The 12,082-nt window shown below is 41.0% G+C and overlaps 1 pseudogene across 1 annotated transcript; it reads left to right on the plus strand.

Moving 5' to 3' along the window:
* Positions 1-355: 355 nt before the first annotated feature.
* LOC146556624 (cystathionine beta-synthase-like) lies at positions 356-10,821 on the plus strand (annotated as a pseudogene). The gene is made up of 14 exons (XR_014888879.1): positions 356-486; positions 1,934-2,254; positions 3,465-3,571; positions 4,277-4,411; positions 4,549-4,628; positions 4,707-4,904; positions 5,688-5,779; positions 5,988-6,107; positions 6,185-6,269; positions 6,352-6,457; positions 6,972-7,049; positions 7,161-7,295; positions 9,212-9,320; positions 9,417-10,821. The product of XR_014888879.1 is annotated as a cystathionine beta-synthase-like (transcript).
* Positions 10,822-12,082: the final 1,261 nt, after the last annotated feature.

Below are 12,082 nucleotides of genomic sequence, written 5' to 3' on the forward strand. Positions count from 1 at the left end.
TCACTCCATGCCTTTCTGTGAATGTTATTGCACACCACTCCTTTAACTGCAGTTAGTAGGAATTCAGCATTTCAGTACACAGTTAGAGAAACATGTTGATTCCTGTTTTTATCTCCAGGCTGCGGTTATGCTGAAACTAGGACTCACCTGTGTGCTATCAGCAGAAAGCAGAGTTCACTTGTTACAATGTTATTACAATGTAGCCCACTAGCAGCAACTCTCTGTGTGTCTTATTTTACATTCTGATTTAGAACTCCAGCTCTTAGGTTAATTTGTGTATTACTGAAGTTTGGATTCCCCTAGGGCATATACTGAAATTCTATTGGAGGGAGGAAACAAGTCCCGCCCACTCCGGTTGAACCTGAATGCAACAACACAGGAGTGGGAAAAAAAGCCTGTTGTTTCTTCTTCTTGTTGTTTAGGAATGAAAGTAAAAGTGATTGTGGTACCAGCTTGATAATGTCCAACTACTTTCTCATGGTCTTGGTGAGTAAATGTTTTAGTAAGTTTTTAGCTAAGCTGATTTAGCTAACTGTATCAGCCAGCGAGAGTTGGGTGTGGTTTCCTCACCTGGGTCATCCTTAAAATGCAGAAGTACATCTGTGCTGTGTACTTTTAGTACTTTTATGTTGTTGTTTTTTTAAGTGTTCAGTGTTTTCAGTAGTGCAGTATATGATTTAATTCACAAAATAAAGTATGTAATCATATTCCATGGTTTACAAAGTGAATGAAATTGTCATTATATTTATTATGAAGATTAAGCAGAAATGTTGGGTCCCTATAGCCACAGATGACTGTAACATTGTGACTGTATATATTAATGGTTTTATTATTATGCGGGCTGGGCGTTCTTGGAAGTCTTTTGAAACTGGAGTCGGAATATGTATTTCTTCTTTAGGCTGTGTGTCAGGCAGGACTAAGGTCCTAAACGTAGGACTCAGGAACAAGGCTACGATGCAAGAGAGACAAAGGGCAGGGATAATATATATATACACACAGAGGGTAATGAGGGAACAGACACACAAAGAGAGAAGGAACAGAGGAAAAATGAAATAAACAAACCTAGCAACTCAGGCAAGTAGGAGACAAAAGGCACAGAACACAGGATCATATCAAGCACAAGGAAAGTAAGCGTAACCCCACAACCAGAAAGCTGAAAAACAGCACAGAATAAAGGATCATACTACTACTGCGGTCTGGCCGGGGCCTGTCTGTGTGAAGTTTGTGAGGCCAGACTGTGTCTGTGTGGGTTTCCTTCCACTGATTAGACGTGCTTGCTAGGATAATTGATGCTTCTAAATTGTAGGTGGGGGTGTTATAGTGTGCGGTTGTCTTTTTCTCTGTGTTGGCCACGTAATGGACCAGCGACCTGTGTCGGCCAGTGGCAGCCAAAACAATGTGTGGGTGGACACAGAAGGGGCAACATATTCTTAAAATTATGTCTGGAGGACATCAATCAAACTGTGTCATGCAAATTGGCTTTAAATTAATTTAAGGTTAGATAAAATAATGTGTAGCTTATTTATTGAGTTCAATTCCACCATCAGGCCTGGGTCTTTCTGTGTGGAGTTTGCATGTTCTCACTGTGTTTGTGTGGGTTCTCTCCGGGTACTCCAGCTTCCTCCCAAATTCCAGAGACATGCAATTAGTAGGGATTAACTGGAAACTCTAAGTTGCCTGCATATGTGAATGTGAGTGTGAATGCTTGTCTGTGTCTATGTCTTAGCCCTGCGACAGGCTGGCGACCTGTGCGTGTACCCTGCCTCTCCCCTAAGACAGCTGGGATAGGTTAAAGTGCAGCTTTTTCTGATACAAGTCATTGATGAATGAGTCAAATTAAGTGGCCACTAAAACAAAAGGTCTTGCCAACTTGTCAGTAACTTTTGAAAGCTTGATGTAAATGTGGTGTAATGTGTGTCCCATCTTGCTGCAGATGAACCATGCCCACTGATTTTGGTACAAAGTCCTTGGAAGAAGTTCCTTCTCCTTGCACATTTGCAGCTAACCCAACAAATGCAGAAGTCACTTGTGCTAAAGCATCTTCAAGTGTGTGTCAGGCTACAGCAGCTGTGAACAGTGGTGACAGGTTACCTGCTGATGATGAAGATAAGGATGAATCATTCACTGAGAGTCAGCTGGAGAACACAGACGAGACTCCTGATGAGACGAAGTGGATCCGTCCTGATTTGCCCAGGAGATGTACTTGGAAGCTGGGCGCGCCCATGTCAGAGTCGCCTCATAGCCACTCAGCACGGTAAGAGTCTGGAAAAAATAAAGAGGTTGCTGTGTAGAGGAGAGAATGCTCTGAGCTTAAGCTCAGTCTTTAAATAATGAAACTCTATTACAGCTGTAAAAGAATGTTGATTCACAAACAGATGTCACACATACACTCATGGGCAAACATATAAATAGTCAACCAGACAGCAACAACTCAATGCATGTAGAGATGATCAAGATGATCAAGATGACCTGCTGAAGTTCAAACTGAGCACCAGAATGAAGAACGGTGACTTAATTGACTCAGAACTATCAGAAACTGCTGATCTACTCAGATTTTCTCACACAATCATCTCTGTGCTTTACTGAAAACGGTCAAACAAAGACAATAATATCCAGTTCTCTGGGGGGGAAATGCCTTGTTGATGACAGAAGTTAGAGGGAAAAGACTTGTTACAACTAAGTTATCAACATATCAAACCTAAAACAGATGGGCTACAGCAGCAGGCCACACTGGATGCCTCTCCTGACAGCTAAAAACCAGAAACTGAGGCTACAGTTCACAGGGACAACTGGACAATAGAAGGTTGGAAAAACTTCACCTGATCTGAATTTGGCATAATCAACATAAAAGCATGGATCCATCCTGCCTTGTGTCAGTGGTTCAGACTACTGGTGGTATAATAATTTGGGGGGTATCTTCTTGGCTCACTTTGGGTTCCTTAGTATAAACTGAGCATCATTTAAACCCCACAGCCTCCCTGAGTACTGTTACTGACCATGTCCATCACTTTATGACCACAGTGTACCCATCTTCTGATGCCTGCTTCTAGCAGGATAGGACACCGTGCTGCAACGCGCAAATCAACTCAAACTGGTTTCTTGAACATGATGATGAGTCCACTCCACTCAAATGGCCTCCAGTCACCAGATCTCAATCCAGTAGAGCATCTTTGGGATTTGGTGGAACGTCAGGCACCTGGTCTGCAGCACCAAATGGGTCATGTCACCCATTTGATGCCATAAAGAATTAAGGCATTTCTGAAAGAAAAAAGGGCGTTAAACCCAATGATAAAAACGTGTACCTAACAAATTGGCCAGTTAGAGCATGTTGTAGTGATACTTCTGATACGGTATTTCTGGTATTTTGAAATTAAATTCTCACGAGATGTAATGAACATGACATGCTGTATGGTATCTCCAAGATGGTAATGACTGTTAATTGTGTGTTATCTCGTACATTACAGCACCAAGCCCTCTGGCATCCTCTCCAGCATCCTTGAGAAAATTGGACACACACCTCTGGTTCGCTTGAACAAAATCCCAAAAGAGTTTGGGATCAAGTGTGATATCTGTGAGTATGAATGTAAAATGTGACACACCCACACATGCCTGGATATCAGTACAAGCAGAATCCATAAGCTTCTCTGCACACAATCACTTTGACTATTTTTACTTTCAGTTTCTGCAAAATCTTCCAAATAAACATTAGAATGATTATTATGCATTTCGTGCAGATTCATTATGTGAATGAATCTGCACGAAACTTCGCTTGTTTAAATGGGAGAAGTAAACAGCAGGGCCTTGAATGACTGTGGCACAGCCGTAGAACAAGCAAAATAGCTGAGAAGGGAGCGTTGAAGTATCATGTTTCCTACTGTGAGACTGTTGTTGTTTTGTATGAGGAGGCAGCTCGTTCCCTGGATGGAGAGGTGAGACTGAAAGACTTTCTTTCTCTGTTGGATGAAAGAACAAAAACACCTGTAAATTAAATTGAGCTGGAAAGCTGAAAACTGTTTGCGCCACCTGTGTTTCACACTGGCGGCCCATCTCAAAATCCAGGTTCTTTGATCTTTTCAAACCTACGTTGATGATCCGAACGCAATGTGCCAAACACATTTAGCTTTTCCAAGATGAGAGTATAAATTCTCTATAGGCTCCTCTTGTTCATGCGTTTCTTTTATCTGTTTATTTATTCATTTCTGTTAGTTTAATTTCAGTTTTTACACATTATCTGTGTAGTATGACAGTATTCTTTTTAACGGGTGACTGTCTTTAGTGGCCAAGTGTGAGTTCTTCAATCCAGGAGGCAGTGTGAAAGACAGGATCGCCTTGCGCATGGTGGAGGACGCCGAGAGAGCCGGGGTCCTTAAACCAGGAGACACCATCATCGAGCCCACCTCTGGAAACACGGGTACATGAGTGTGAATGAACAAATGGGTTGAAGGCTCAGTGTTTGATACGGTTTAACATAAACCAAACTGAAGTGCAGTATTGTAGCTCCATGATGAAGGAAAAAGGTCATTTAAATAAATCTTGCTCTTTGTGCAGGTATTGGCCTCGCCCTCATAGCTGCAGTAAAAGGCTACCATTGCATAATTGTGATGCCTGAGAAGATGAGCATGGAGAAGGTAAGTAGCCCTGTTTCTTCTTCTTCTTCTTTTCAGTGGGAGGAATGCATTGAAGTTTCATCCTCTCCTGTGTCCTAGGTGCATGTCCTGAGAGCTCTCGGGGCAGAAATTGCTGCACAGCTGCAGCTTTTGATTCACCAGAGTCTCATATACGTACGGCCTGGCGTCTGAAGAACGAGATCCCCAACTCGCACATCCTCAACCAGTATGGCAATTCAAGCAACCCCCTGGCTCACTACGACACCACGGCTGAGGAGATACTGGAGCAGTGTGATGGTTCGAGCTGATAGAAACTCTGATTTTTGATGCATCTTCTAGCTTGAGTCTAATTTTTGCTGTACATGTTTAATTCAACAACTGATTTTGAGGGTAATGAAAAGAAACACATGGCTCTGCCACTAAGTCTTTTCTTTCTCTCCCTTCACTCATTGAAGTAGAAAGTCTGAGCCTGGCTCTGAGGAGCAGCGTTAATTTTGTTCTCAACAACCATATTTTTTTTCCTGATGAAAACAAGAACGAGAAAAGACAATAACCAAATAAAAACGAACGCACAAAAAAAGTGTCAAAATTATGTTTTGACACTTTCATCAACAAAAAACAAAGTATAATGAGAATTTCTGGAGACATGAGGTGGGACGAGTTTGGAAGTGATCCAATCAGAAGTAATCTTTTTGTGCACTGAGGTTAGACTTGCACATTTGATCTGCCCATGGAGGCGTGTGAAACAGCACATTTAACTCCCGTTCCCACTGTTTCTCATGAAAACATGACAAAATGTCGACGGTTGGGAGGAGACGAACAGTAAACCTATGGACAGATTCCACATTATTTGCACAAGTGTATTAAATTACTTTTAATCATACAAGAAACATGCCTGAAACACTGAGCTGTATATCAAACTGCACGAATATATGAAGGCATATAGCTTGTCCTCTTTGTTAAACCTTGAAAATTCCTCTAATCGTTCATATTAGCTTATTAGGCATGAATGTGAAATTATATTATTATTAAAAAAAAACTTTTTTACAGCTTGAAAAAGAAAATGTGTTTTTGTTTTAGGTCAGTTGGACATGTTGGTGGCTGGAGTCAGCACAGGCGGCACGCTCACTGGTGTTGCTCGAAAGTTAAAGGAAAGATGTCCAAATGTCAAAGTGAGCACCACACAACCTATCAGTCCACAGTCTTTAATGAATGGTTTTTATTTACTGTATTCTTCTTATTATTATTTCTGACTCACACTGATGCATATCCATCAGTGAAGCAATGCATGTATTGGCAGCTCCATCAAACATTACTTGATAACTGTTTAACCCTGCAGTGTTTGCAGCCTCTTACCCAATTCCTCATGTCTGTTTTTAGGTAGTCGGTGTGGATCCTGAAGGCTCTGTTCTGGAAGGCTCAGAAGGGAAGAATAAAAAGTTTCCATTTGAAGTGGAGGGAATCGGCCTTGACTTCATCCCCACAGTACTGGACAGATCTGTGAGTATTTTTGTTAACGTGCACATTTGTAAAGTGAGTATTTTTGCTAAACGCCCGTCTCTGTTGAATCTGCACAGATTGTGGATGTCTGGTACAAATCAACCGACACAGAAACGTTCCTTATGTCCCGCAAACTGATCAGAGAGGAGGGTCTTTTGTGCGGTAAGTTCATATCAGTGAGTTGTGGTATGTTATGAGCAACCTCAGTTTGCTCTAAATGATCGATTTGCCTGTTTTGCTGAAGGTGGCAGCTCTGGCTCAGCGATGGCAGCAGCTGTGAAGATGGCTCAGCAGCTGGAGGAGGGGCAGCGCTGCGTGGTCATCCTGCCTGACTCTGTCCGCAACTACATGTACGAGACACAATGGCAGATACACTTTGAATCCAGTGAGAGTCTGGAGTGCTCACAGGCCTTCATGCCTTCAAAAATACAGTTGTGGGCAGACGTTTACATGCACTCATCATGCCCATGAACATCAATACTTTTTAAATAGGGGTGACGTTAGGACTTTTCAATGGTCATTTCACAAGTTTGCTATTAACTTATAAAACATTTCAACCGATGTTACTGCTTTTAAACATGCTAAAGAAAAATCAGTAACCTCTGCAGTTAGACATCAGTACACAAACACACTTTCTTTTTTATGTGGATTTTTTTCTACAAGACAAAGGTGAGAGAAAATGAGAGATGGCTTTCAGCTGTTATGTTTTTTCATTTTTATTTTTTACAGCCACGTGTCTTTCCTGTCCATAACTGAAATGCTGCAACCATTACAAAACAGATTTTCTAGAGTCAGACATGTTTTAGGTGGAAGTCTGACCAAACCTCAGCAGACTTCTTCAAACTCACCGATTTTTACCTGCAGGCCAAAGTTCCTGACGAATCAGTGGATGTGTGAGAAAGGCTTCCTCTGCTTGGACGCTCAAATGGACCCAAAACCCTGGTAAAAAACACCATAATAACAAAACACCCCGAATCAGCTATAGCTTATACCCCTCAGAGGAGGTATGACGGGGCAGGTTGGTGTTAAAACCTCTGTTTTTCCGTCTTGCAGGTGGTGGAACCGGACTGTTCAGAGTCTACACCTGTCTGCCCCCCTCACTGTCACATATTCTGTGTCCTGCCAGAAAACCATTGAGATCCTAAAGGAGAACTCACTGGATCAGGCACCAGTCGTCACTGAGTCAGGGTATGTCTCTTCTTCTCAATATCAGGTTAGTATTATAAATGCCAGGCCTGAGGCTTCCTGAGCCTTGGTCCCTGTGGGACATGGGACAAGTTCCTGCCTTCCTGTGAATGTTGGTACTTGGCAGTTCTTGGTTGCCTGGGGTCCTGTCCTTGACTTGTGCCAGGATGACTGCCCTCTAGTGGACTTAACTACTCATTGCCTCTGGTCAATTGATTCAGCTTGCTAAGATGTGTGTTGTAGTTTAAAGACGTGTGTGGGCAGTTGGACGTCTGATGGGTATATACACATACATTACAACCCTGTCCCTCCAGTGTAAATCCCCATGTGAGGTATCCTTATTTGAGTGTGTAACCATATAAGTTGGATCTCGTCTCAAGATAAACTCTAGTTAAAAACTATATTGATTAATCGTCCAGTTTGGTTTAGAGATGGCACGATACCACTTTTTTATGTCCGATACCGATACCGATATCATAAATTTGGATATCTGCCGATACCGATATGAATCCGATATAGTGTTTTTTAATCAACAAAACTGTTTTTTAAAATATCTTGCTGCATTTTGCAAGTCTGCAAGTTCATACTCAAGTTTAAAACAACAACTACACTAAAGCTATTCTGTTATACCTGTATACAAAAAAAATATTTCATAGTTCAGCAATACTGATCAATCTAATAAACTTAGACCTACACCATCCTCCCTATTCTGGTATTTTAAAGAGTACTTAGCGTAAATATTAAGCAACCTAACTAATAGGGTTCCAACTCCCAGCAACAACAAAAATAAATAAATAAAAAATAGGGAACCACCCCTCACGCTCCACCTCATGATGCTTAATCAACGTAATCAACCTTAATTTGATGCAGTGTGAAAAAAAATGCACAGAAATCAATTATTTTTCAAGAAATATTAAATAGATTCAACATCTTTCTTCAACAAAATTGCAGACTGCACAGATGGTACCTTCCCAAAGGAAAATGTACTATAGCTTACTAGGGTATATATATTAGACTTAATAGTCACTATATACAGTAATTGACTTCTATTCATTTTACATCAAATTAAAACTTTGGGTGTCAGATAATTATTTATTAAAAGCTAGACATTTTAAATGAGAATAAGAAAGAAAAGTATGTCTTTGTGCCCCCTTTTCCCTGTTAATGCCCTATCGGCCCCCCTGGCTAAACTTTGCTAGATCCGCCCCTGCACAGTTACCAGCGTCAGCTACGTAGAAAAAGATCCTCGAGTAGAAACTAATATTAAATACATTCTAACAACAGCTTATCAAGCTTAAACGTGCTGCTGTTGTTCAGCCGCTGGTTTCCTCTTTCTGGCGCAAAGTGGGCCAAAAACAAACAAGAGAGACTCATGACAGAAAAGCCGATCAGCTGATCATTAGCAGTTTCATGATTGAAGTAGCAGCCGGAGAGCGAGAGGCAGTCGCTCGTTAAGCTTAACGCAGGAATGCTTTACAAACATTCAGAGATGGACTTACACACTTGCTTTACTTCTCTCAGGATAACTTTGTCGGAGATGAAATGCCGGGTTGCTAGCGAAGCTCCAAATGCTATCCAGACCACCAACAGGTCCCGCATGCCACAGCCGCTCTATCACGTGATGCATACTGCTCCGACGTTCTGAGGCGAGTTACGGCGTGTTGCAAGTTTTGTGAGGTGCTTTCGTGATATTTAATGGATCGGATTACATTTTTTATTTTTCTCAGATATCCGATCCAGTAATTTAGGTCAGTATCGGACCGATACCGATACGTAATATCGGATCGGTCCATCTCTAGTTTGGTTACCCATTTTTTAATCTTGACATTTGGTTGAAATAAGCAGACAGAGACATGATGGGTTAGTCTTCTCGTCACCTGAGTCTGATGGGAGTTTGTGGGTTTTGTGTATTTCCACAGGGCCATCCTGGGAATGGTGACTCTGGAAACCATTCTGTCCTCTCTGTTGGCGGGGAAGGTTGAACTTTCAGCTGCTGTCAGCGCGGTGCTCCTCAAAGCCTTCAAACAGGTCAGTCAGAGAGTGCAGAGCTCTTCATGGCGACCTTTGATGACATAATGAACATTTTTACACGCTTGTTTAATCTTCCTCCACTTGTGCTTTCAGGTGCACCTGACAGACGACCTGGGGAAGCTTTCCCATATCCTCAAAACTGATAACTTTGCCCTGGTGGTTCACAATCAAACGCAATGTGAGAAAATTAATTTCCTAAATAGTGTTTATGCAGGACATTTATGTGCAGATCATTTTTATAATGAGCTGTTTATTGCATGGTTGATAAATGTCATTCACAAAGCTGCGAGGGCTCCACTTTTTTGACTGACTAATGGACCAAAACCAAAGATGTGTTAGGTATGGCTGTGTGCAGGCAGGAATAGGACCCAAGGTGCAGACTCTGGAGACAGACATGAACTCAAAAAGGCTTTAATTTAAGACTCAAAATATAACATGACTGAAAAAACTCAAAACAAACTTAAACTAGAAAAATGACAAAACACACAGCAAAGTAAACGGTAGATCGCGACACGGACACAGAGAAACACAGGGCTTAAAAACACAGAGGGAGCAATCAGGGAATGGGTAACAGGAGGGAAACACAGCTGGGACAAATCAGAACTGACGAGACCAAAGAAGCATAAACTGAACACACTGAGAAAAGACAGAGACCTTCAAAGTAAAACAGGAAACACATAACACAGACTGAACAAAGACACAGACTCACATGCAGGCACTACAAAGGGAACAGACGTGGGAACAGGGCAGACACAAACACTGACTGAACACGGGGATATAGGAACTTAAGATACACATAGACGCGAACTAGACAAGGGGATGCAGGTGATAGGGGAGACAGAGCAACTAAAGACGACAGAGACATAAGCCATAAGACGGAACTCAAAGAAACCAAAAACTAGAAATTATAAATAATAACATAAACTCAAAAACCCTGGGTCGACGACCCAGGCATCCTAACAAGATGTTGAATTACAGTCACACAAAAGAGACCCAGAGGCTGGATTAATCAACTGTTAAATGAGTGAATTATTACTCCCCCCCCTAAAAAAAGCTGATATTTTATTCACAATAGAACTGATTTTAAATTTGATGTCTGAATGAAGTTGGGACACGGCCGTGTTCGACACTGTGTAACATCCCCTCTTCTTTTAACTGCAGTTCTGGCTTTCCTTTGTTGTTTTCCTTCGTGATGCTGCCATCAAATTCTGAAGTCAACATTTAACGCTTTAAACATTGTATTATTATTGTAACGGTGTGTCTCAGTTTAAAGATCTGATATATTTTCTATATTGTAAATAAAATACGTGTTTATGAGATTAGCAGATCTGTGTCCATCAGCAGTTTTGTGTCTCTGTGCAGACGGGGTCGATGGGTCGGCCCTCCAGAGGGAGATTTTATTTGCCGTCGTGACATCGATTGACCTTCTCTCCTACATCACCACACACGAGAGGCAGGACTGCAACCATCAAAGTCAGGCAGTGTAACCCAGTGACTGTGTCCTGTTTAAGGTGGATTTTACTGAGACACAGCAAACAATCACCTACAGTGTCACCGAAATTATAAGATATACAGTCGCAGAGAGGACAGAGAAGTTGTAATTATATTTATAGCTGTTGTTGTTATTGTTTTTTGGGATTTGTTGACAGTTGAAGCAAAATAGAAAATAACATTATCTTTTTTTAACTTTAATCCTGTCAGTGTTGTTACAAGTAATCTGAGTGTATTCACCTTGCAGCTTTAAATGCTGTATGAGGGACTTTACCATCATCTTTCTGGAGCTTTTTGACTCTTTTCTCCGACTTGTGCGAAATGAATGTGTTCCCTTCACCGTCAATAATGCAGCGACCGGCTTAGGTCTGATATCTACATTTAATCTTTGAATGGTGGAAAGCAGGCCTACAGTCTCATTTCTTACAGAATAGTTCAGTGTTTATATTCTTTGCATTTTACTCCTACTATTAAAGACTTCAGCCATACGGAAAGTGTGGGGCCTTACAGATTCTGGTTTGTTTTGCTTTTCTGTGACATGTTTTTATTAATTTGCTGTATTTCCTCTTAGCTAGCAGGTACCTAGAAACCTTCAAACCAGGTACCTGCAAAACAGAAAGTGATGATAAATTCAGCTCACTGTTTTACTTACTTACTTGTTAAGCTTAGTTATAAGCTTGTTGCACAAAAAATGCTTTTGCAGTGTAATTAAAGTGAATAGAGCTTCAAGGTTGTCCAACTTTTCTCTTTAACTAAGTTTACGGCACAGCTCATAAAACAGGGTTTGTGATCTGGTGTTGCTGCTTTCTACATTTTACTTCATTTAAAGGAGGAAACAACCTCAGTTTAACGTTTCAAACTTTTTTTTTCGTTTTGGCTAAATTGTCACTTGTGGCGTTGTTATTGAGGGTAAGGGCTTGCATTTCAAGCTTACATTAAATACTGTGAGGACACCTGATTATCTGTTTGTCAAGTTGCACCGTGGGAAATGTAGGCATCATGCAGTGAAAAGACAAAAGGTATCGGCTTCTTCTGCAGAGATACTTTGAGGCCTTTTCCGCTGTTTATACAGCGCTATTAGCGTGTAATGATAAAGTAGAGAAGTTACACTTATTTTATTAATTATTTTTTTCATTTGTTGCTCAAACATTAGTTCAAATGTCTTAGAACAAAGTAGAAAAGGGACAATGTCAGATTTTGTTTTATTCATTTTCTTATTTTTTAAAGTCCCTCTTGTGCTCCAAAACATGTTTGAGGATGTTTCTATT

Source organism: Mchenga conophoros, linkage group LG16 (genome assembly GCF_057382185.1).
Source record: "Mchenga conophoros isolate Kocher_MC1m ecotype Shallow Benthic linkage group LG16, M_conophoros_male_GT1.1, whole genome shotgun sequence".
NCBI lineage: Eukaryota > Metazoa > Chordata > Actinopteri > Cichliformes > Cichlidae > Mchenga > Mchenga conophoros.